This window comes from Canis lupus, chromosome 19, assembly GCF_011100685.1.
Source record: "Canis lupus familiaris isolate Mischka breed German Shepherd chromosome 19, alternate assembly UU_Cfam_GSD_1.0, whole genome shotgun sequence".
Classification (NCBI taxonomy): Eukaryota; Metazoa; Chordata; class Mammalia; order Carnivora; family Canidae; genus Canis; species Canis lupus.
In genome coordinates, this window is record NC_049240.1 from 26000737 (window position 1) to 26027136 (window position 26400).

Sequence of the window (26400 nt, forward strand, 5' to 3'; positions counted from 1 at the left end):
TCTGCTGTTTTCTGATCTAATATTTACAGGTTGTGTGTCCTACACTTCCATTTCAACTGGTTTCTTTCTGGGATCTAAGACTGGGCGATGAGAGGAAGAGAGGAACCAGAATATTTCCTTTAGTTCTTTCTGCTTTGGATTATGTACCTGGCAAAGATGATATCTCTTCTTTGGCTTGAACTCCCTTGTGAAAAGTCCATTGTGTTTCAACTTCCATTTAGGGATTATCTCTCTCCAATCCAGAGCTAGGAGGCACTTTTGGTATTGTTTGTTTTGTTGTTTCTTATTTAGTTTCTTGGTATTATGACATTTGGGCAAAACAACAATGACGAGGACAAAGGCAAAACACCTTATACTAAATCCATTTGTTTTTTATGTTTATGTGTGCTGTCACTTTTCTTGTAAACGAGCCTGGTAGACCAATCAAGATCTTAGAGTGTTTTTTTCTGTGTATTCATGACATTATTTTTCTTTATGTTTTACATTAGAATTTGGTTAATCTTCATATAGACCCTACATATTTTTTTAACTGAGATAAAATTGACATGCAGAAAAATGCAGAAATCTTATTTACAATTCATTCATTTGATAAAAGTATACAGCTTTATGATTACCATCCCAATTAAGGTAAAGAACATTTTCTTCACTTTGGAAATTTCCATAGTTCCAAAACTCTACAGATACACTTTCCAGTGAAATGAGCATAACTGGTGAAGAAAAAAAATATTTAAAAATCAATCATTTTAAGTCTCTGGAAATTGTTGTAACAACATAGAGAAAATGGAAATTGCCCTAATAGCATACAGAAAATGAAGAAATACTTATTAAGAAAATCTACTAAAGCTTAATAAAATAGCAAAAATCTGTGGCATTCAGACCATGACCTTTTATCTCCTCCCAGATCAACAAAACAAAAACTCCAAATCAGGTGGGTGCAGCCAAGAACACAATACTCCCTCTGTCCCCTGCTCCTAGTCAAAAGCTATGATATCCTTCCCAAGGAGGGCACCTTCCCTAATTCCTCTTCCCTTCAGTTTTGAGTTGCTGAGGTTTAATTCAAGGTTAGTATAGCTGAGATGCTGGGGACTCCATTTTTCTGTGCACCTTCTACTGACAGGTAGTAGTTTCACCCAAGGTGTGGTAAGGTAAGAACACTGGAACCCTGGTCATCTTCACCTTAGTGTACTCATGGACCCGAAAAGAATAGAGGTTACTGCCTTGCCCTACCCTGTCCCTAAAGCAAGGGTATCAGTCAGAAGGAAGTGTGCCATTGTCTCTGACATAAACTCCAGAGCTGTGGCTCAGATATTTTGATCAAGAGTAAAGAGAGGCAGCTGATAAAACAGAGCTTTGAAGTTTTCACTTAAAAAAGCTGAACTTATTTAAAACAGTATAAGGGGAATTTCAGGCCTTTGGGAACCACGAAAAAACAATGGAGACTTTGATAGTAAGCAAGTTAAATGATAAGCTAGCTAGTTTATCAGAAAGAATGAGGGAAAGAGATCTAAGAAGAGTCTGCTAGGAATATTAAAAACACACAGATTGATCTCACAAACTAGCACTGCAAAGGATGCCAGACAGCCTGTGGAACAAGTTAGACCACAGGGTATTGTTGAAAACAATTGAGCAATCAGCTGGCAATTAGTGGGACTTAATAGCTGGATGTGGCCAGAAAAATGAGAGAAGAGCCTTATTAAAACCACTGTCATCCCAGAGTGAATTCACAGATATTACAGTCTGTATATTTTGAGAAACAACACTAGAGGATCCACCTGCAGAAGAAATAGATATCATTAAAACAGTTCACTCAATCAGTAAACAAACAAACAAAAAATAAACAGAAATAAGAAGGCAGGAATAGGCAGATAAGAAATTAGAATTGATACAATATATTATCTATAAAGTACATGTTTCAACAAATAGTTATGAAGTATACAAAGAAATAGGAAAGTCTGACACATATACAGGAAAAAAGAAAGCAACAGAAAATGTGAGAGGGTCCAGATATGAAAGAAACAAAGACTTCACAGTAGACATTATAAATATATTCAATAACTAATGGAAACCATGCTTAAATTTTTTTAAAAAAATCATTTACACTGACTCATATATAAAGAGTAACAATAGAGATAAAATTTATTTAAAAAATGAGATTCTGGATTTGAGTAGTACTTTTTAGTACAACTAAAATGAAGGATTTACTAGAGAGCTCAAGAGGGGATGTGAACTGGCAGAAGGAATTTGCAAATTTGAAGATAGATCAATAGAGATTATGCAATCCAAAAAACAAAGAGAAAAAAGAATGAAGAAAAATAAAGACTCAAAGAAATATGGGATCCCATTAAGTGCATCAGCATGTGCGTACTGGGAGTACCAGAAGGAGAGGGGAGAAAAAATATGTATATGTATTCAAAGAAATGATGGTTGAAGTCTTCACAAATATGATGAAAAAGAAAACATTGATTGGTACATTCAAGTAGCTCAACCAGCTCTAGGTAGAATAATTGTAGAGATTAAAACACAGACACATCAGAGTGAAAATATTGAGAGAAAAGACAAAAAGAAAATATTGAAAACATCAGGAGAAATCAACTTGTCACATACAGAAGAAATCAAAATATTAACAGCTGACTTCTCATCAGAAACAACTGAATCCATAAATTAGTGGGATGACATTTAATGTGCTGAAATATAAAATAGTAATAATAGCTAATATAAAAGAAATCTATCAACTCAGATTCCTGTATCTCACAAAACTGTTTTTAAAAAATGAAGGTGAAATGAAGGCATTCAAAGCTAAAAAAAAATAAAATAAATAAAAATAGATTCAATGATAGCAGATTCACTTTATATAAGAGATACTAAAGGAAGTTCTTCAAATGAAGGCAAATAATTCCAAACAGTAATTCAAATATACTCACATTAATAAAAGGGGCAGCAGTAGGAGAATTATATAATTATAAAAGACAATATAAATCCATCTGGCTTCTGTTTTCTTCTCTTAATTAATTTAAAAAGCAATTGTATAAAATCTATCATCTATCTATCATCTACCTATTGATATTATTGAAACTATAACATATAGAAATATATTACATTTGTGAATAATATTACAAAGAAGATGAGTGGGAGAAAAGTTTATTAGAGTAAGGATGTGACATTAGATGGTAACTCAAATTTATAGTAACAAAAGAAGTAGAAATGATAAATAATAAAAAATTAATGTAACAAATATTCGGCATCTATACTTGCTCTCCTTCCTTCCTTCTACTTCTTTAAGATGTAAAATTCTTTCCTTCCTTCCTTCCTTCCTTCTACTTCTTTAAGATGTAAAATTATATAAGGTAATAATTAAAATAGTCTATATGGGGCTGGTAACATATAGATACAAACATAAGTATCAATTATAGCACAAAAAGGGAGAAGAAAATAGAACTCTATGTAACTAGTGTTATTTACTTCACTTGAATTAAATTAATATAGAGGTAAAGTATATTTTGGTGAGATACACTTTAAATATCCTACTTTAATTACTAAGAAATAATTCAAAAAGGAGAAAAAATAGAAGGAATTAAAATATTAATATAAAATACTCACTTGAGTTAAAAGAAAGGAGTAAAGGAGAATTAAGGGAACCAAAAGACATTTTGGTAAACAAACAAAAAAGTAAAATGTCAGATCTAATCCAAGTATGTCAATCCAAGTATAATCACATTAAATTATAAGTGTATAAAATAAAATAATAATTAAATGTCAAAGGTTGTCAAATTGTATTAATAAAAACCCTCAATCCAACTATATGCTATCTAAAGGAGATATTTTAACCTAAAATATATAAATAGATTGAAAGTAAAAGGTTAGAAAAAGAGATAGCATGAAAATAGCAAGATGAGTAATTATACTAATCAAATACAATAGATTTTAAAATAAAAAAATTGTTGGACATAAAGAGCGACATTTTAAATGATGGAGCCAAACATTCCAGAAGATACAACAATTATAAATGTACCTATGACAGATTGTAAGAAGAATTGATAATTTAACAGCAGTTGGACACTTAAATACTCCACTTTAATAATGAAGACATTAGTACTCCACTTTCAATAATGGATAATCCAAATAGAAGACAAACAAGAAGGTAAAAGAGAAGAACGTTAAAACCAAGGGATACATTTTCCGTACCTTTGATTTTGCGATAGTTTCTTAAATATTACAGCAGAAATTTATGGCACTCCCAAAATATATTTTCTAAATAGATAAATAGATAAATCATACTTAAAAGTTTTTGTGCTTTAAAGGATGCCGGCTTGGAAATGTTCTGAACTGGAGACTATATTGGGAAGTCATATATCTGATATCAGGTTTGTACCTCATACATAACAAAGGAATAACTCCCATAACTCAATAATAAAAAGACAAGTAGATAAATTTAAGCACTAGGAGCCTTTCCCCTAAGATCAGGAACAAGACAGGGATGTCCACTCTCACCACTGCTGTTCAACATAGTACTGGAAGTCCTAGCCTCAGCAATCAGACAACAAAAAGACATTAAAGGCATTCAAATTGGCAAAGAAGAAGTCAAACTCTCCCTCTTCGCCGATGACATGATACTCTACATAGAAAACCCAAAAGTCTCCACCCCAAGATTGCTAGAACTCATACAGCAATTCGGTAGCGTGGCAGGATACAAAATCAATGCCCAGAAGTCAGTGGCATTTCTATACACTAACAATGAGACTGAAGAAAGAGAAATTAAGGAGTCAATCCCGTTTACAATTGCACCCAAAAGCATAAGATACCTAGGGATAAACCTAACCAAAGAGGTAAAGGATCTATACCCTCAAAACTATAGAACACTTCTGAAAGAAATTGAGGAAGACACAAAGAGATGGAAAAGTATTCCATGCTCATGGATTGGCAGAATTAATATTGTGAAAATGTCAATGTTACCCAGGGCAATATACACGTTTAATGCAATCCCTATCAAAATACCATGGACTTTCTTCAGAGAGTTAGAACAAATTATTTTAAGATTTGTGTGGAATCACAAAAGACCCCGAATAGCCAGGGGAATTTTAAAAAAGAAAAGCATATCTGGGGGCATCACAATGCCAGATTTCAGGTTGTACTACAAAGCTGTGGTCATCAAGACAGTGTGGTACTGGCACAAAAACAGACACATAGATCAGTGGAACAGAATAGAGAATCCAGAAGTGGACCCTGAACTTTATGGGCAACTAATATTCGATAAAGGAGGAAAGACTATCCATTGGAAGAAAGACAGTCTCTTCAATAAATGGTGCTGGGAAAATTGGACATCCACATGCAGAAGAATGAAACTAGACCACTCTCTTTCACCATACACCAAGATAAACTCAAAATGGATGAAAGATCTAAATGTGAGACAAGATTCCATCAAAATCCTAGAGAAGAACACAGGCAACACCCTTTTTGAACTCGGCCATAGTAACTTCTTGCAAGATACATCCACAAAGGCAAAAGAAACAAAAGCAAAAATGAACTATTGGGACTTCATCAAGATAAGAAGCTTTTGCACAGCAAAGGATACAGTCAACAAAACTCAAAGACAACCTACAGAATGGGAGAAGATATTTGCTAAAAATTAGTATATGAACTTAATATACACTTCTCCATACAACATATAGAAATGGCCAATAAGCACACAAAGGATGTGCAACATCATTTGTCATGGAAATACAGATCAAAGCCAAAATGAGACACGACTTTACACTCACTAGGTTACTTACAAAAAAAAAAAAAAAAAAAAAAAGATAGATAATAGTAAGTGCCAGCTAGTGAGTGTTGACAAAGATGTGGAAAAATGGAGCTCTGAGGCACTGCTTGTGCAACTATCAAATGATGCAGTCATTTTGGAAAACATTTTGTCAGTTTCTCAAAATGTTTACACATAGAGTTATCACACATCCTAGTAATATCACTCATATATATTGCCAAAAAAATGAAAACATATCCATACAAAATATTTTACATGAATTTTCATAATAGCATTATTTATGATATCCAAAAAGTTAAAAATTATTCAAATTTTTATCAACTGATGAATGGGTAAGTTAGAAATGAGATATGCATGTAACAGAATATGATTTGGCTATTAAAAGCAGTAAGGTTTTGTGCATGACACTCCATGGATAAATCTGGAAAATATGCTAAGGGAAAAGTTCAATTACAAAAGGTTACATATTATATGATTCTATTTTTGTAAAATGTCAAATACAGAAAAATCTTACCATGTTCCCTTCAAGTCAGTCTCAATCCTTCACAGGCAACTTTTGATTTATCGCTATAGATTATTTTACCTCAAAAGAATCTTTTTTCAGCCTTATACATGTTGTTCCATTAGTTGTATTGTTTAGTAGAGTTCCCTTGTAGAAATTTACATTTCTTTATCCATTCTTCAATTGATATTTGGATTATTTCTAGTTCTTGGCCATTATGAATAAAACTGCTATGAATATTTTTGAACAAAAAATGCATATGTTTTTATTTCTCTTGGAAAAAATCATATATTTTGAATTCAAGTTTTAAATCATGTATTTTGAATTCAAATGTATGTCAAACTTTGTTACAAACTGCCACAACTTTTACAAAGAGGTTGTGCCATTTTACAATCACACCAGCAATGTATGAGAATTTGGGTCTTCCACCTCTTTATTAAGATTTATTGTAGGTATGAAATGATTTATTATTATGGTTTTATTTAGAACTTTTCTGACGACAAATGATGTTGAGTATCTTTTCATTTGCTTATTCATCTTTTCTGTATCTTTCATGAAGTCCTGTTTCCATTTAAAAATTTTATTTGAATTATTTATATTTTGCTATTTGTTACTAGTCTGTGTGCCTGTTCTTTGTATACCACAGATACATGTATTTCTTTAGATACATGTGTAACAAATATTTTCCCGATTCTGTGGCTTGATTTAATATTCTCTAAATGGTAAATTTTGATCAACAGAAGTTTTTGTTTTTATAGAAATCAGCTTTTTGCTCTCTCTCTCTCTCTCTCTTTTGTATTTAGTGCTTTTTGGGGTCTTGTCTAAAAAACTTTTGAATGAATTTCCCCAAATATTTTCTTACATTTTCTTTTGGAAACTTCATATGTTTAGCTTTTATGTTTAGGTCTAACTTTATCATAAATAAATATTCATGTCTGCTAATAAGAGAGGATTGAGGTTCATTATTTTCTGTACACTTATATACGTTATAGTACAGTTTATTGAAATTCTTTTGTCAGGCAGCCCGGGTGGCTCAGTGGTTTAGCGCCACTCTCAGCCCAGGGTGTGATCCTGGAGACCGGGGATCGAGCCCCATGTCAGGCTCCCTGCATGGAGCCTGCTTCTCCTTCTGCCTGTGTCTCTGCCTTTCTCTTTCTGTGTCTCTCTCATGAATAAATAAATAAAATCTTAAAAAAAAAGAAAAGAAATTCTTTTGTCTATTGAATGTTTTTTGTCTTCTTAGTGAAAATTGGAGGCAAAAATGTGGATTTATTTTTTTTAATTTCCTTATATTGTCTCATCTATTTATTTGTATATCCTTATAGCAGTATAACACCATCTTTATTATTTTAATATCTTTGTGATTGATTTGGTTATTCTAGGTCCTCTCTATTTCCAAATAATTTTTAGAAGGTTCCTGCCATGTTATATTTTAAAAACCTCCAATATATTTCAAATTGTGTCTAATCTACAGGCAAGTTTATGAAAATTTCACATAAATATAGAATCTTTTATTCCAAATTATATATTTTTTTTTTCCAAATTATATTTTAATCAAAATCTCATACCTACAACAAGTCTTAGTAAAGAGGTGGAGGACCCAAATTCTCATACATCGCTAGTTGTTTTGAATTGTCAAGATTTTCTATGAAAATTATGAGGTCTTCAAATAGGGACTGCTTTTAATTGTTTATTTAAAATCTTAATGCACTTTGTGTTTTTCTTTCTTTATTTCATTAATGAAGATCTCCAACAAAGTGTCAATAAAAGTAATGAGGGAACAAGAGCATTCAATATTTCTCCAGTAAATATGGTGTCAGCATAGGCTTTCATGTATACTTTTTTTTTACCAGATTGTGTAAATTCCCTTTGTTCCTGGTTGTTGATAGTTTTAATAATAAATAGGTATTGATTTTTTCAAATACTTCTTTTCTGAATATCAGTATTATTATTTAATTATTATTAAATATTATTATATTATTATTATTATTTAAGTTAAAAGTAACATTTAAAATATTATTTTATTCTAAAAATTATTTTATTATGCTGAATAATGCAATTGATTTCAAATGTCAAATGAAACTAGTATCTCATGTATAAATTTCAATTGGCCATAATAGTTTTTTTTCTCTATATTTTTGGATTCTATTTCCTAATGTTTTGTAAAGAATATTTGTGTCTATATTCATGAGGAATATTGATGTATAATGTATAATTATTTTTCTTATAATGTCTTGATTAGGTTTTTGTATCAAAGCATGCTGATTTCATAAAATGAGTTAGAGCGCTTCCTCTGTTTCTATTCTCTGAAAGCATTTATATAAAATTAGGATTTCCATTGAATCTTTGATGTAATTCACTGGTGAAACCTGCAGCCCTTTAGTTTTCTTTGGTTAGTGATAACCAAAAATGTCTAGTTTCTGTTCTGGTTAATCAAAGACTCAATTTGGTGTCAGTTAACTTCATCTGAAGGTAACCTTTTTGCATTTCTTTTACATAAAATCATTTAATTTTATTTTTGTAGAATGTTTTCGTTGGATACAAAACTTATTTTTTTATCCTCCAGAACTTTAAAAATGTCCTTCCATTATCTTCTGGATTCCATTGTTCAGGCAAAAAATTGGCCATCATTTTCATAATTGTTCTCATGTATAAAATATGCCTTTCCATTTTTTTTATTTTTTATCTCTCCTTATCAGCAACTTGGCTGTGATGTGTCATGGAGTGGTCTTCTTTGGATTTATCCTGCTCAGGGTTTGCTGAAATTTTCGGATATATTAATTATTTGCCACGTGAAGTTTGACTAATTTTTGGCTATTTTTTTTTTCCAAGTACACTTTTGCCCTCTTTTCTATCTGTCTCTTCTTCTTTTGGAACCTTGTTTACATATATGTTAAATGACTTTATATTGTTCTGCAGAGAACTGTGGCTCTGTCAGCTTATTTTGCCATCCTCTCTCTGGGATACAGATTGCGTAATGTCTATTGTTCCACCTTTTGGTTCTTTTATTGTTTTTTCTGCAATCTATCTGCTGTTACACCAATATATTGAACTTTTATTTCAGATATTTTACTTTTTAATTTTAGAATACAAAATTGGTCTTTTTTATCATTTGCATTACTATGCTGCTATTCACCATCTGTTTGTTCATTATGCCATCTTTTTTATGTTATTCAGCATATTTGTAATAGGTTCTTCAAAGTGGTTGTCTGATAATTTGAACATCTGTGTGAATTATAGATCTGTTTCCATTGGCTGGTGTTTTTCTCTTAATTATGGTTTGTATTTTCATGTTTCTTCTCATGCATATTGTTTTAATTGTATGATGAACATTATATATAATATATATATATATAGAGAGAGAAAGTTTCTTGTTTTTGTTCTCTGAGTGATATTGCTTTTTGTTTAAATAAGAAGATAAATTACTTGTTGGCAACCTTGAACTTCTGGATGCTTGGTTTCATGTGTTATTAGTGAAGCTAAGAGGTTTGGCCATTGTCTTGGGAAAAATCCTTAGGCATAGACTATTCTTCATTAATAATGCATAACCTTTCTTGGGATTCGATAGGAAGTTCAGTTAATCGCTCCTTAACTTGGTAGGATTAAAACTGTAAATACTATTTTCTCTTTAGTGGATGATAGTTGAAGTCTCTGGGTTTTTGGCTCTTATTTTTCATCAGACTGTCCGCTGTCTTCCCCATGTATGCACAGTTCATGGATTAGATATAGATATGAGATCAGTTCACATAAATTTTTTTCTTATTGTAGCTACCTACTCTGCTGGAATTTTACACCTTCTGGCAGCCCCTGAAAGACTTTGTACTGCATATTCTAGAGCATGACCTCAGGAAAAAAAAAAAGCCATATGAATATAAACCTAAGTTTTGCATATTTTTAAGTATTAAATAAATATATAATTTAGTTGCTATTTAAGATATTCTATTTCTATTATTTTTTGTATACTTAGTTATTAAGGATATGTCAGAAATGGAATGATTTGAGTATTTTTGCTTTGACATTGACCTTCTTGCTGACACAATAATTATGAACATTATCAGTTTGATTTTCTATGTATTTCAATAAGGAATTACATTTCTTTCAAATACCATTTCCTTTTTTTTTTTAGTTTAACTTACTTGTATAACTGGATTGGCTAGCATTTTATAGTATCATTCACCTTTTATTATATTATTTTATAAAATAATTATTTTTAAAAATCATATTATATAACATTTTAGTAGTTTGCTAAGAGTGCATTTTAAAAAGGGATTAGATAGTGAATGTCATTATGTTTTTTCAGTATCTCTTAAACAATCCTATTTCTGCTCCTTCTATTTTGCCTAAAGATATCATAAATGCTATTAATAGATGTCATAGTAATAAATCATTTGTTTGTACCAAAATGAATATTACCTTGTCAGAGATATTACTTCAATACATTAATGGACTTTATTTTTTCATAGTTTGTTTAGAATGTTGAATTTCTGTTAACAAATGAAATGATGTTATATTTTTCTTTTTTTCTGCATCTTTGTAAGTTTGTGAGGAAAAGTTTTACAAGTTTCAAAACAATATTGTGAATCTAATTTCCATTTTTGGGAGCTCTTAATAACTAAATGATTTTTTTAATTAAAAATTTATAAAATCTCATCTCATCTGTCAAGATTTCCTGAGAGTTAATTTTTATTTTTTTTTCCTATTTATTTAAGGTTTTACCTTTCAGGATTTCCACCTAGACTATTTATTGCAAGTGGCTTATATTATTCATATAGTAATATTTTCATACATATCCTAAAACACATTAACATTAATTAGTATAAGTTCCTTCTGAATATTTTGATTGTATCTGTTGTTATTTTATTGTATATTAACTTATAGCTTAGTTATTTTTTAGAAGTCTTTATTTTTTATAGTAGTTTCGGCTTTACAACAGAATTTAGAGGCAAGTACAAAGATTTCTCTTATACCTTTGCCCCCAACACATGGATAGTGTTCCCTGTTTTCAACATCACCTACCAGAATTGTACTTTTTTTTTTTTAACCAAGGGTTTACCTACATTGACACATCATAATCACTCAAAGCCCATAGTTTACATTAAGGCTCATGTATATATGTTATACATAAAATGTATATGACATGTATATCCATTGTTATGGTATCATACAGAATATCTTCACCACCCCTAAAATTCTCTGTCCTCTTATTCATCTCTCTCACCTACCTCAACCCTGAAAAGCACTGATCTTTTACTGTTCCAGTTTTGCCTTTTCCAAATTATCATATAATTGGAACCATACAATATGTAGCTTTTCCAAATTGCTTTCATTCAGTAATATGTATTTAAGTTCCCTCCATGTCTTTTTATATCTTGCTAGCTCATTTCTTTTTAGCATTAAACAATATTCCATTGTCTGATGTACCACAATTTGTCAATTCACCTACTGTAGAGCATCTTGGCTGCTTCCAACTGTGGATGATCATGAATAAAGATACTATAAATATCCCCTTGCAGATTTTGGTGTGGACATGCATTTTCAACTTCTTTGGATAAGTACTGAGGACTGCAGTTGCTGGGTCCAATGGATAAGAACATATTTAGTTTTGTAAGGAATGGCCAAACTGTCCCTCAAACTCATTATAAAATTTGGCGTTCCCACTGGTAATGTATAAGAGCTCCTGTGGCTCCACATCCACAGTTTCTGCAGTCAGCATTTGATTTTGACAACTGTGTGATGATCAGGGAAATGCAAATTAGTTATCTTAATTGACATATGACATGGATCATCTTTTTATATGCTTATTTGCCATCTGTATTTCTTCTTTGGTGAGATGTCTGTTCAGGTCTTTGACTCATTTTTTTTTAATAGGGTTGTTTATTTTTTCATTGTCGTACTTAAGAATTCTTTATATATTTTGGATAATAGTCCTTTACCAAAAGTGTCTTTGAAAATATGTTCTCCTACTCTCTGTATTTTAATTCTCTTAATATTATCTTCACAAAGAAGAAGTTTTAAGTTTTTATGAAGTCGAGCTAATCAATGATTTTTTTTCATGGGTTATGCCATGTGTCACAGTTGTATCTAAAAGGCATTGTCATGTCTAAGGGTATCCAGGTTTTCTCTGCTGTTATTTTTTAATTAAATTTAATTTAATTAACCCTGTTGAATTAATTTTTGTGAAGAGTATCAGTTTTGTGTCTAGGTTTATTTATATATTTTTGCATGTGGATATCCAGTTGTCCCAGCACCATTTGTTGAAGACAGTATCTTTGCTCTACTTTATTGTGTTTCCTTTTTTGTTGTTTTTTAATTTTTTTTAATTTGTATTTATTTATGATAGTCACAGAGAGAGAGAGAGAGAGAGAGAGAGGCAGAGACACAGGCAGAGGGAGAAGCAGGCTCCATGCACCGGGAGCCCGACGTGGGATTCGATCCCGGGTCTCCAGGATCGCGCCCTGGGCCAAAGGCAGGCGCCAAACCGCTGCGCCACCCACGGATCCCCTTTTTTGTTGTTTTTATTGTATTTCCTTCTTTGTCAAAGACTGGTTGAATATATTTATGTGGGTCTATTTCTGGGCTTTCTATTCTTTGCCATTGATTTGTATATTCTTTCTATCTTGATCATCGTTTTATGTACTTTTTTCTCTGTAGCTTTTCTTTTACTTATTTATACTAGCATTTGTTTGTCTCTTTGATGATTTTCAAAATTTAATTACTTAGATTTATCAATTTTTTAAAAAATATTTTATTTATTTATTCATGAGAGACACAGAGAGAGAAAGTCAGAGACACAGGCAGAGGGAGAAGCAGGCTCCATGTAGGGAGTCTGACGTGTGACTTGATCCCGGGTCTCCAGGATCACACCCTGGGCTGAAGGTGGCGCTAAACCACTGAGCCACCAGGGCTGCCCAGAATTATCAATTTTAATGTTAATTTGATTTCTAATATATTAAGTCCTGCTTTCATCTATATAATTACTTTCACTTATTGTTGTTCTTTTGCTATGTCAAACATGCAATAGCTAGCTAAATTATGCTTCAAATTACATCTGCTTTAGCTCTGAAAGGGCTTTAGCATATGGATTTTAGTAAAGTATAATTTAGAACACACAATAAGAGTATTGATTTGTGTTGTTCTGATTTTAATCTATAATCCAAATATTCTATAATCACAAATTTGATGTCTTGTGTGATGCAAGTTATTTAAAACAATCCTAATTTCCAAATGATCTGGCTCCTTTATTTATACTTTCATTATAAAAAAACATATATTTATTACAGGTAAATAGATGTAACAAGCTTCATATTTGTGTAATTGCTGATTTTTTTGTAACTAATGCACCAAATTTTAAGGCATTTTTCCTTAAAAAATCTGTTTGCTTCATATATTCATGCATTGTTTTAATTTATTGTCCAAGTGCAAAAATAAAATGTTTTGAACATTTTTATTTTATAAGTATTACACATTCTTTATTTTCTTAATTTATCAATATTTTTCTTAATTTATTGATTTTCCACTAATATATCAATTAGTATATGTGATAATAATTGAAAAAAGATACACAAAGAAAAGAATATATTAATTCTTCTATATTGTGGTTTAAACTCAATGTGATACAGGCATTAATGTTAACTGCACCCATAAAATTAAAATTTCTTGTATTTTGAGTTTATGAGATTTTTGTCATTGCTATTGCTGTTTGCTTTTCTTGATACTTTTAAGAATAAAGATGGATTACATAATTCTCATCACTCTGAAACTTTCAATTTCTTTTCTTTTTTTTTTTTTAAGATTTATTTATTTATTCATGAGAGCCAAGAGAGAGAGTGAGAGAGAGGCAGGGACACAAGCAGAGGGAGAAGCAGGCTTCACGGAGGGAGACTGATGTAAGAATCAATCCGGGATCCTGGGATCATGACCTGAGCAGAAGGTGGGCACTCAATCACTGAGCTCCCAGGCATCCCTGAAACTTTCATTTTCATGTAATGGAGTAACATGGGTATATTTAAAAGTATCATGAGGCTACAGATATCACCACTAATATTGCATAAGAGTTACTCTCTTGCTGCATCCTTGCCAACATTGCTCATGGGTTGACATTTTATTTTACATATTTATTCATTTATTAGACTATTATCTAAACTGAAGTCAATTTAATTTAGTTTGCATTTCTAAGGTTAAGAGTCAGGTTGTGCACTTTTATATGCATTTAAAGGCCTTCCTTTTTCATTTCCTATAAAATTCCTTCTTCATTTTATATTGGATTTTTTTCTTTTTCTTGTAGATTTATAAAAATTCCTTTCATATTCTGAATATGAATCCTGCTTTAGGATATATTTATGGCAAACATTTTTTTCCTATTTGTAGTTTGGATTTTAATTTTTTTCTGTTTTATTCTTTTAAAATTTTAATGGAGACTTTTATTTTTTAATACAGTTCACTATGTTAGTGCCATTTTGCCTTGTTTAGGAAATCCTATCAATTTAGAAAAATAAAGCTGATTTCCTATATCCTCTTTCAAAATTCTTAGTTTTGCTATTTATGTTTAAATCTTGAAAACAATGGCAATTAACATTTGAAATAGTTTGAAATCAGAGTACCACTTCCTGGACTTTTTTCCACATTATTAACCAACTCTCCCAACATTATTTTTTGAATGCAGCACATTTTACCATTTCTTTATTTATTCAAATAATATTTACTGAGCACCTATTATGTGTCAGTCACTGTTACAGATACTACATTTATATGAAAATATTAAAGCATTTGGAATACATCAGTGAACAAAATAGATCCCTACTCCTAATAGAGCTTTATGTTCTTATAAAGGGAGACATAGAGTAATTGGTAAATATAGTAAATTTTGACCATACAGAGTAAGGGAGAAGGGCATAAATGCTATGCAAAATGAGAACACGTGAGGCTGAATGGGAAAGGCTAGGTTTCAATTTAGATAGAGCACTGGGGATAGCCCTCACTAAAACATAAATTTGGGGCAAAAATCTGAAAGATGTAGACATCTAGGTAAAGAACATTACAGATAGAACATCACTTAAAAAGTCCTAAAACAGAAATTCTTGGTATTTTTAAGCAAAATAAGACAACATAATCAAGTAGAGAAGGAGGAAGGAGAAGAAGGATGCCAGATACATTGAAGGACAAAGGGGCCAGCTAGTACATGTGCATCATTTACATCACTGCAAAGATGCTGGTTTTACTGATATGGGAAGGCACTGTAGAGTTTTTAGTCAACTGTGACCTGCACTGTCTTATAATTTAAAGGCATCATTCTGGATGCTTCATCAGGAATAGTCTTGAGATGGCAGTAGGGGTAGAGATCTCACTGAAAAAAAAATGGAGTTCTCTCACATATGATGAGAGTGACTCACCCTACAGAGGGCAATAAAATTTGACAAGCTTCTGGGAACATTTTGAAGGTAAAGCCAACATGATTTCCTGATGAATATATGGTTTTAGAATGTTCCAAGGATGTTGGCTAGAATACGTGCCTAATCAGGTAGAAGGACTGAGTTGCCATTACTGAGTTGGGGATGGCTGTTGTGAAAAGGATTTTAAAAGACCAAAGTGAATTCTGGTCTTTCTTTAGAAGGTCTATTAGGGACTCTTGGATGTCTCCATTAGTTAAGCATCTTTCGATTTGGGCCTAGGTCATGATCTCAGGATTGTAGGACCGAGCCCCAAGATTGTAGGGCTCGGTCCTACAATCCACAGCCCCAGCTCCACACTGGGCAAGGAGCCTGCAGAAGATTCTTTCTCTCCCTCTCCCCCCCCACCCCTCCCTCTCTCAAAAATTAAAGGTCTATTAGATCTTACCTGCATTTTCCATCTGTTTTACTCACTTCTTATTCCAACCACTTCTGCAGCGTCCAGTTTATGCATATTTAGGCCATTTATGTGTATGTACAGCTTGGCAATATTTTGCCTAAAACTTGTCCCACAAACTTCACCATTTAGGATACAGAGACTTCAACATATAAGACCCAGTGGTAATTCTGTCAAGAGGCCCCCTCAGTGCTCTTCACCCAGTCACATCCCCCTGCCCACCTCTCCTTCTTCTACCCCTTAATTGTTTCCCAGAGTTAGGAGTTTCTCATGTTCTGTCACCCTCTCTGATTATTCCCACTCATTTTCTCTCCATTTTCCTATGATTCCTTTCAATATTTTTTTTATATTCCCCATATGAGTGAAATGATATGATGATTGTCCTTTCCTATTGACTTACTTCACTCAGCATAATACCCCCCAGTTCCATCCACATCAAAGCAAATGGTGGGTATTCGTCCTTTCTAATGGCTGAGTAATATTCCATTGTATATATAGACCACATCTTCTTTATCCACTCATCAAGGACATCGAGGTTCCTTCTACAGTTTGGCTACGGTGGACATTGCTGCTATAAATATTGGGGAGCAGGTGTCTCGGCTTTTCACTGCATCTGTATCTTTTGAGGTAAATCCACAGCAGAGCAATTGCTGGGTCGTAGGGCAGGTCTATTTTTAACTCTTTGAGGAACCTCCACACAGTTCTCCAGAGTGGCTGCACCAGTTCACATTGACACCAACAGTGCAAGAGGGTACCCTTTCTCCACATCCTCTCCAACATTTGTGGTTTCCTGTCTTGTTAATTTTCCCCATTCTCACTGGTGTGAAGTGGTATCTCATTCTGGTTTGGTTTGTATTTCCCTGATGGCCAGTGATGCGGAGCATTTTCTCATGGGCTTGTTGGCCATGTCTGTGTCTTCCTCTGTGAGATTTCTGTTCATGTCTTTTGCTCATTTCATGATTGGATTATTTGTTTCTTTGCTGTTGAGTTTAATCAATTATTTATAGATCTTGGATACTAGTCCTTTATCTGATATGTCATTAGCAAATATCTTCTCCCATTCTGTAGATTGTCTTTTAGTTTTGTTGACTGTTTCTTTTGCTGTGCAGAAGCTTTTTATCCTGATTAAGTCCCAATAGTTCATTTTTGCTTTTGCCCTCATAGATGTATCTTGCAACAAGTTGCTGTGCCCAAGTTCCAAAAGGGTGTTGCCTGTGTTCTCCTCTCAGATTTTGATGGATTCTTGTCTCACTTTTATATCTTTCATCCATTTTGAGTTTATCCTTGTGTATGGTATAAGAGAATGGTCCAGTTTCATTCTTTTGCATGTGGCTGTCCAATTTTCCCAGCACCATTTATTGAAGAGACTGTCTTTTTTCCAGTGGATAGTCTTTCCTGCTTTGCCAAATATTAGTTGACCATAGAGTTGAGGGCCCATTTCTCGGTTCTCTCTTCTATTCCACTGATTTATGTGTCTGTTTTTGTGCCAGTACCTCGCTGTCTTGATGATCACAGCATTGTAGTACAACTTGAAATCCAGCATTGTGATGCCCCCGGCTCTAGTTTTCTTTTACAATATTCCCCTGGCTATTTGGAGTCTTTTCTCATTAAATCTTAAGATGATTTGCCCCTTCTATCTGAAGAAAGTCCATTGCATTTTAATAGGGATTGCATTGAATGTGTAAATAAAATTGCCCTGGGTGGCATTGACATTTTCATAATATTAATTCTTCCAATCCATGAGTATGGAATAGTTTTCCATCTCTTTGTATCTTCCTGAATTTTTTTCAGAAGTGTTGTGTAGTTTTTAGGGTATAGATCCTTTACCTCTTTGGTTAGGTTTATTCCTAGGTATCTCATGCTTTTGGGTGCAATTGCAAATGGGATTGACTCCTTAATTTCTCTTTCTTCTGTCTCATTGTTAGTGTATAGAAATGCCACTGATTTCTGGGCATTGATTTGTATCCTGCCACACTGCCAAATTGCTGTATGAGTTCTAGCAATCTTGGGGTGGAGTCTTTTGGGTTTTCTAAGTACGGTACCATGTCATCTGCAAAGAGGGAGAGTTTGACTTCTTTGCCAATTTGAATGCCTTTTATTTATTTTTGTTGTCTGATTGCTGTGGGTAGGACTTCTCGGACTATGTTGAATAGCAGTGGTGAGAGTGGACATCCCTGTCTTGTTCCTGATCTCAGGAGAAAGGCTCCCAGTGTTTCCCCATTGAGAATGATATTTGCTGTGGACTTTTTGTAGATGGCTTTTAAGATGCTGAGGAATGTTGCCTCTATCCCTACACTCTGAAGAGTTTTGATCAGGAATGGATGTTGTAAAAAAAAAAAAAAAAAAAAAAAAAAAGAATGGATGTTGTATTTTGTCAAATGTTTTCTCTGCATCTCTTGAGAGGATCATACAGTTCTTGTTTTTTCCCTTGTTGATATGATCTATATGTTGATTGTTTTACGAGTGTTGAACCAACCTTGCACCTCGGGAATAAATCCCACTTGGTCATGGTGAATAATCTTTGTAATATACTGTTGGATCCTATTGGCTAGTATCTTGTTGAGAATTTTTGCATGTGTGTTCATTAGGGATATTGCTCTATAATTCTCCTTTTTGGTGGGGTCTTTGTCTGCTTTTGGATTTAAAATAATGCTGGCCTCATGAAATGAATTTAGAAGTATCCTCTCCCTTTCTATCTTTCAAAACAGCTTTAGTGGAATAGGTATGGTTTCTTCTTTAAACGTTTGATAGCATTCCCCTGTGAAGCCATCTGGCCCTGGACTTTTGAGTCTTGGGAGGCTTTTGATGGCTCCTTCAATTTCATCGCTGGTTATTGGCCTGTTCAGATTCTCGATTTCTTCCTGTTCCAGTTTTGGTAATTTGTGGTTTTCCAGAAAAGCATCCATTTCTGCTAGATTGCCTAATTTATTGATGTATAGCTGCTCATAATACATTTTTAAAATAGTTTGTATTTCCTTGGTACTGGTTGTGATCTCTCCTTTTGTTCATGATTTTATTAATTTGAGTCTTTGTTTGTTTTAATAAAGCTGGCTAATGGCTAATCTATCTTATTAATTCTTTCAAAGAACCAACTCCTGATGGTGTTGATCTGTTCTATGGTTTTCTGGTCTCTATTTCATTGAGTTCTGCTTGAATCTTTATTATCTCTCTTCTTCCGCTTGGTGTTGGTTTTACTTGCTGTTCTTTCTCCAATTCCTTTAGGTGCAAGGTTAGCTTGTGTATTTGAGTTTTTTGTAATTTTTTGAGGGAGGCTTGTGTTGCTATGTATTTCCCTCTTAGGACCACTTTTGCTGTATCCTAGTGATTTTTGAATGGTTGTAACTTCATTTTAATTAGTTTCTATGAATTATTTTAATTCTTCTCTAATTTCCTGGTTGAACCATTCATCTTTTAGCAGGATGCTCTTTAACCCCCATTCGTTTGAGTTTCTTCCAAATTTCTTCTTGTGATTGAGTTCGAGTTTCAAAGTACTGGTTTCTGAAAATATGTCGGGGATAATCCCAATCTTTTGGTATTGATTGAGACCTGATTTGTGACACAGTACGTGGTCTATTCTGGAGAAAGTTCCATGTGTACTTGAGAAGAATGTGTATACAGTAGTGTTCAGATGGAAAGTTCTGTATATATCTGTGAAACCTACTTGGTCCAGTGTATCAGTTAAGGCCCTTGTTTCTTTGGTTATGCTCTGCTTAGAAGATCTGGCATTTGCTGAAAGTACCATGTTGAGGTCTCCTACTATTAGTGTATTACTATCTAACTATATCTTTACTTTGGTTATTAATTGCTTGATATACTTGGCAGCTCCCACATTAGGGGAATAAATATTCATGATTGTTAGGTCCTCTTGTTGGATAGACCCTTTAAGTATGATATAGTGTCCCTTTTCTTCTCTTACTGCGGCCTTTGGTATAAACTTTATATGATAAGAGGATTGCTACCCCAGCTTTCTTTTGAGGACCATTTGAAAGTTAAATGGTTCTCCACTCCTTCTTTTTCAGGCTGGCAGTGTCATTAGGTCTAAAATGAGTCTCTTGTATACAGCATATAGATGGGTCTTGCTTTTTTATCCAGTCCGGTACCTTGTGTCTTTTCATGGGATCATTTAGCCCATTCATGTTCAGAGTAACTATTGAAAGATATGGATTTAGTGTCATCGTATTACCTATTCAGCCCCTGTTTTTGTGGATTGTTTCTTTGGGCTTCCTCTTTCTTGTACAGGGTCCCCCTTAATATTTCTTGCAGAGCCTGTTTGGAGGTCACATATTCTTTCAGTTTCTGCCTATCTTGGAAGCGCTTTATCTCTTCTTCTGTTCTGAATGTCAGCCTGGCTTGATAAAGTATTCTTGGCTGCATGTTCTTCTCATTGAGTACCCTGTATATATCCTACCAGTCCTTTCTGGCCTGCCAGGTGTCTGTGAAGAGGTCTGCTTTTAACCTGATAGTAGTCCCCATATAAGTTAAGAATTTCTTGTCTTTTGCTGCTCTAAGGATTTTCTCTTTATCTTTGTAATTTGCAAGTTTCACTATTAAATGTCGCCGTGTTGAATGCTTTTTATTGATTTGGCGGGGGGGGGGGGGGGGGGGGGGGGGGCGACTTCTCTATCTCCTGAATCTGAATGCCTGTTTCCCTCCTCAAAGTAGGGAAGTTCTCAGCTATGATTTGTTCAAATATGTTTTCTGACCCCTGGCCCTCTTGGCACTTTCTGGAACCCCAATTATACATAGATTCTTCCTTCTGAATCTATCATTTATTCCCCTTACCTTTCTTCATGGTGTTTTAATTGTTTTTCTTTTTTCCTCAGCTTCCTTCCTTGCCATCAACTTGTCTTCTTTGTTGCTTACTTTTTTTCCCACTTCATTAACCCTCGTTGTTTGGATCTCCAGTTTAGATTGCATCTCATTTAACTGATTTTTAATTTCGGCCTGATTAGATCTGAATTCGCAGTCATGAAGTCTGTTGAATCCTTTATTCTTTTTTTCCAGAGCCACTAGTAGCTTTATAATTGTGATTCTGAATTGGCTTTCTGACATCAAATTGCAATCCATATTCTGTAACTCTGTGGCAGAGAGTACTGTTTCTGATTCTCTATTTTGTGGTGAGTTCTTCCTTCTAGTCATTTTGCTCATTGCGGAGTTGCTGTATGAGTGGGCTGAGTCAAGAATATCAACCACAGGGCAGCTCTGGTGGCGCAGCGGTTTAGCGCCGCCTTCAGCCCAGGGCGTGATCCTGGAGACCCGGGATCAAGTCCCACGTCGGGCTTCCTGCATTGAGCCTGCTTCTCCCTCTGCCTGTGTCTCTGCCTCTCTCTCACTCTCTCTGAATGAATAAATAAATAAATAAATCTTTAAAAAAAAAAGAATATCAACCACAACCTAAGTAAATTTCAGCCTAGATGATTCCTACGATGTCAGAGACCAGTAAATGAAAACAAAGATCAGAACGAAATAAAACTAAAGCAGCCACTCTGCAAAACTGTGTGGAGGTTCCTCGAAGAGTTAAAACTAGACCTGCCCTACGACCCAGCAATTGCACTGTTGGGGATTTACCCCAAAGATACAGATGCAATGAAGCGCCGGGACACCTGCACCCCGATGTTTATAGCAGCAATGTCCACAATAGCCAAACTGTGGAAGGAGCCTCGGTGTCCAACGAAAGATGAATGGATAAAGAAGATGTGGTTTATGTATACAATGGAATATTACTCAGCTATTAGAAATGACAAATACCCACCATTTGCTTCCCCGTGGATGGAACTGGAGGGTATTATGCTGAGTGAAATAAGTCAATCGGAGAAGGACAAACATTATATGTTCTCATTCATTTGGGGAATATAAATAATAGTGAAAGGGCATATAAGGGAAGGGAGAAGAAATGTGTGGGAAATATCAGAAAGGGAGACAGAACATAAAGACTCCTAACTCTGGGAAACGAACTAGGGGTGGTAGAAGGGGAGGAGGGCGGGGGGTGGGAGTGAATGGGTGACGGCACTGGGGGTTATTCTGTATGTTAGTAAATTGAACACCAATAAAAAATAAATTAAAAAAAATAAAATAAAATAGTGTAAGAAAATGTAAATTTCTGTATTCTCTAAAATGAATACCATCCTGGTAAGAAACAGGAAGGGGAAAAAATAAACTTGATCTTGCTAATTCAAAACAAAAAACAAAAAACAAAAAAAAAACAAAACAAACAAAAACAAACAAACAAACAAACAAACAAAAAGGACCACTAAAGTGAAAACCAAATTTGAAAACAAAATATTAAATTTTAATAGCTAAGAAGCCTAAAGAATAAGGTAAAAAAGGAAAAAAGAAAAAAAAAAGAAGAGAAAAAAGCAAAAAAAGGAAAAAGAAATAGAAAAGAGAAGAAAAAATGGGAAGAAAAAATGGGAGGACTAGGAGATGGTGGTGATGGAGAAGTTCTAGTGTAGGGAGAATGTAATCTACCTGAGGGGTCCTAGAGGTTGATCTTCTTTTATTTATTTATTTATTTATTTATTTATTTATTTATTTATTTATTTATTTATTTATTTTATTTTTATTTTTATTTTATTTTATTTTTTTTTTTTTTTGAGGTTGATCTTCTTGACACTGAGTGTATTATTTTGTATGTTAGAAGATGCTCAGTCTCAAATTTTTCTAAACCAGCAATACTTGTATAAAGCCGCAACATTGACCATCAAAACATAAATGAGATAAAAGGGGGCAGAATGGGAATGAAGAGAAAATATAATCTCACAGAATGAACCATCACAGTGTTCCAATTAGTTTGGGTGCATGTTGGTCATGTTTTAGAAGGTATTAGCTTCCACCATTGTAGAACAAAATGAGGCAGAGAAAACAAAACACACACACACACACACACAGAAAAAAATAACTCTTATATCTCCCAAAATTAAATTGAATATGTTGAAGGGAATCTAGAAGTGGAAAATATATCTAAGACACATAATTGTAGAAATATGAAAGTCAAAATGGAAGAAACTTGCTAGAAGCAAAAACCTTCTCTCTGTAACATCTCTGTAGTGTTATCTCTTTAAATCTCAGGTCGAATTTGTAAGTGTTCAGGATAATTTGAAATTTATCTAGGTAAATTGGTGGGACCAGGTGAGTTGAGGACTCCTACTCCTCTGCCATCTTGCCCTAATCCTGATAAATAAATTTAATATTTAAAGCTATATTTTTGGGTTGCCTAGATCAGTTGGTTAGATGTCTGACTCTCAAAATCAGCTTGGGTGTTAATCTCAGGGTCATTAGATCAAGTCACAAGTCAGGCTCAAGTGCTGTGGGGATTCTGCTTGAGATTCTCTCCCTCCTTCCCTCTCTCTCTCCTTCTGCCCCTCCCCCTGCTCTCTCTTTCTCTTTCTCCAAGAGTAAAAAATAAATAAATAAAATCTTTAAAAAAATAGAATGAATCCATACATTTTTTTTTCTTTCTAGGGCTACTCTAGCTGTGGTTCAGCATTTATATAAGAAGAGGTTTTATTATAATTTTCCTTGTTAAAATAAGTGTTAATTTTTAGTGTGCATTTTAATTTTCAGATATGAGGATTATTTATTTCCCTATTTATTTCTAATTTCTAATTTTCTTTTACATTGAGGTCAGAAATTATATTCTCTGTGATGGTGAGTCTCTGACATTTATAGAGACTTCTTTTTCTATCTTAGAATATAGTCATTTTAATGTATGTTCATATGCTCAAAAAGAACCTATATTCTCTATTTGTAGTATGCTAATTTTCATTGTTTTCTTTTAAATTTCACCAAACTTGTTATTATAATTTTCTATATAATTGCTTTTTTTTGTTAACTCTCTCCTTTTTGGAGGTTATCTTATAACTTTGGCACCCTATTTAATTGTTCATTTACCTATATATTCTGTCCATGATTATTTATGAAGGTTATATTGTTAGATACATATATACTATTTTAATGATACATATTTGTCAATATCTATTTCATGATGTTTGCTTATGTCCTGTTTCATAAGATATGAAAATTTCTTCCTATTTGCTGAGTTACTTTATCTTTTTCAAATTCTCTGTATTTTTTCTTTTAAATGTCTTGCAGACAATATATTGTATCTTGTTTTTCTGAAACAAGATAACTGTTTTTTGAATAGTAGGTTAAGCCTACTTATACTCACTATAACTTCTCTATCAGAACTCTTCTGTCATTTGGCTTCATATATTTTGAGTTGTAATGTTTTCTCTTTCCTTTCCTGACTTGCATTGCACAGAAATATTTTACTGATTATGTGAAAGCCATATATTTTATTATTTTCCTCAGCAGTTGCTCTTTTTATCTTTCCCATGATGATTTTGTTATCTTTAGTAAAGTTTTTTTCTCTCATAGACACACTAAGCACTTCAGAATATTCTGTCTGCATTGACTTTTCCTTCCACACTTTCTGGCCCCTTGTTAATGCTGGTGTATAATCTATGGAATTTGTGATACTACAGACTACATGGTATCCATTTTTAAATTCTTGCTCTTTTACACATTTTATTAATTCACTTATTCTTACTTTTTTACAGCATTCTTTTAATTTTACTTCCATTTGGCTGGAAAAGACCGAAAACATTTTTAAAGTGAGATTTTAGTAAATAAACAACAAGGTGCAACATTTTCCTGAAAATATCCTTGATGTTTCCCCTTACTTAAAATACTTTGTAACTGAATATGCAATTCCAGGCTCAAGTTATTTTAACTTTAAAGACAATATTACCATCTTTCCCCTGACATCCAAAGTTGTTGATGAGATGTCTGATATTGAACATCCGGATATTGAATCTTCACAGATATCTCTTTCTTTCCTTCTGGAGGGCTTTAGATCTGTCCTTTTGCATTTAACCTTCTTAAATCTTGCTGAATAGATCTTTTTTCTTCTTTGTCACTCTAGGATTCCTTTCAAACTGAGGTATTTCAAATTTTTATAATTAAAATATTTCAAATATTTCTTCCTCTCTTTTATTTCCATTTATGTACATCCATTTATTCCCACTCCTGCTTTACAGATGTTTTCATTTCATCTTGTATATCTTATTTCTTAGCTTGAAAAAGAATGTATATTTTTTCCTGATGTTTTGCTGAATAACTATCTGATCTGGGCTTCACATTCAATAATTGATTCTCTAGCTCTATTTTACTACTTAATTCCACATAGTGGCCTCTTTATTATAAATATAGAGTTATATTTACATATGCATTATTTATAACTTTTATATATTATATATTTTATATATTTATATATAATTAAAATTTTAAAAATGTAAAATTGCCTCAATTTTTCTGCTCAGTGCCTCTTCATTTTTTCATGTTTCTGTTTCATATTGCCAGTGCTCTTACATATGCATGCTAGTACATGGATTATTTTTAATTAAATTATATATCAGCAGCATTAATTATATTGTGTTTTATAATAGTTTAGTTTCTTATCTTTAGTTATAAATAGATTTTTTTCCATGTGAAAACATACTCACTTGTATGGGCTGGCAATATGCATTAAGCAAGGGAGAAACATATCCAGCTTCTGAGAGTTCTCATCAAGACAGACCAGAAACATGGAATTTGCTCTTCCCTCACCTGGCTTCCTCTTTATCGCTTCACTAATACTAGTCTTTGCAAAGGGACAGTCTCCTAATCTGAGGATTATGGACAGAGAAAGAGGAACTATTTAGGGCTCCTCACTGAAGCAGGGAAGCTTCCTTCCTCAGGCTGAGCAGGTCCTGTGGTTTCTCTACCTGTTAGCAGTACCCAGGCAGGTATCTAAAGTTACAAGTAAAATTGTATCTTACTTTTTAATTTCTTACTTTATTTTTTATGATCAATTTCTTTCTTTCTTCAATTTCCCTTTTTCACATATCAAACACCTCTCTAACCCTCCCACCATCACATGTATACACCATTCCTACCCCTTAATTTGAAATCCTACAATACTTGCAATATTTAGTAGTGGTTAACTTTTTGGGTCAAATATAGAACAATAATATAATCTATGTCTATGTTTATACTTTGTATACTATATTATATTCTATTTATACAATTTACACCTTTGTCTAAGATATATTTGTGAAAAATTTACTTTCTCTCTAACTTTGCCACCTTTTAACTTTATGTATTTTGTTTGAGTAATTTAAAATATTACACTCAGCTTTAATTAATACTTTTTTTTTTACTATATATCTGTATGTTCTTCAACTCATTCTTGGCATTTATATTAAACATTTCTAAATAAATTTTATCATGTCTTTCATTTTAGCACAATTAATTTCTGCTA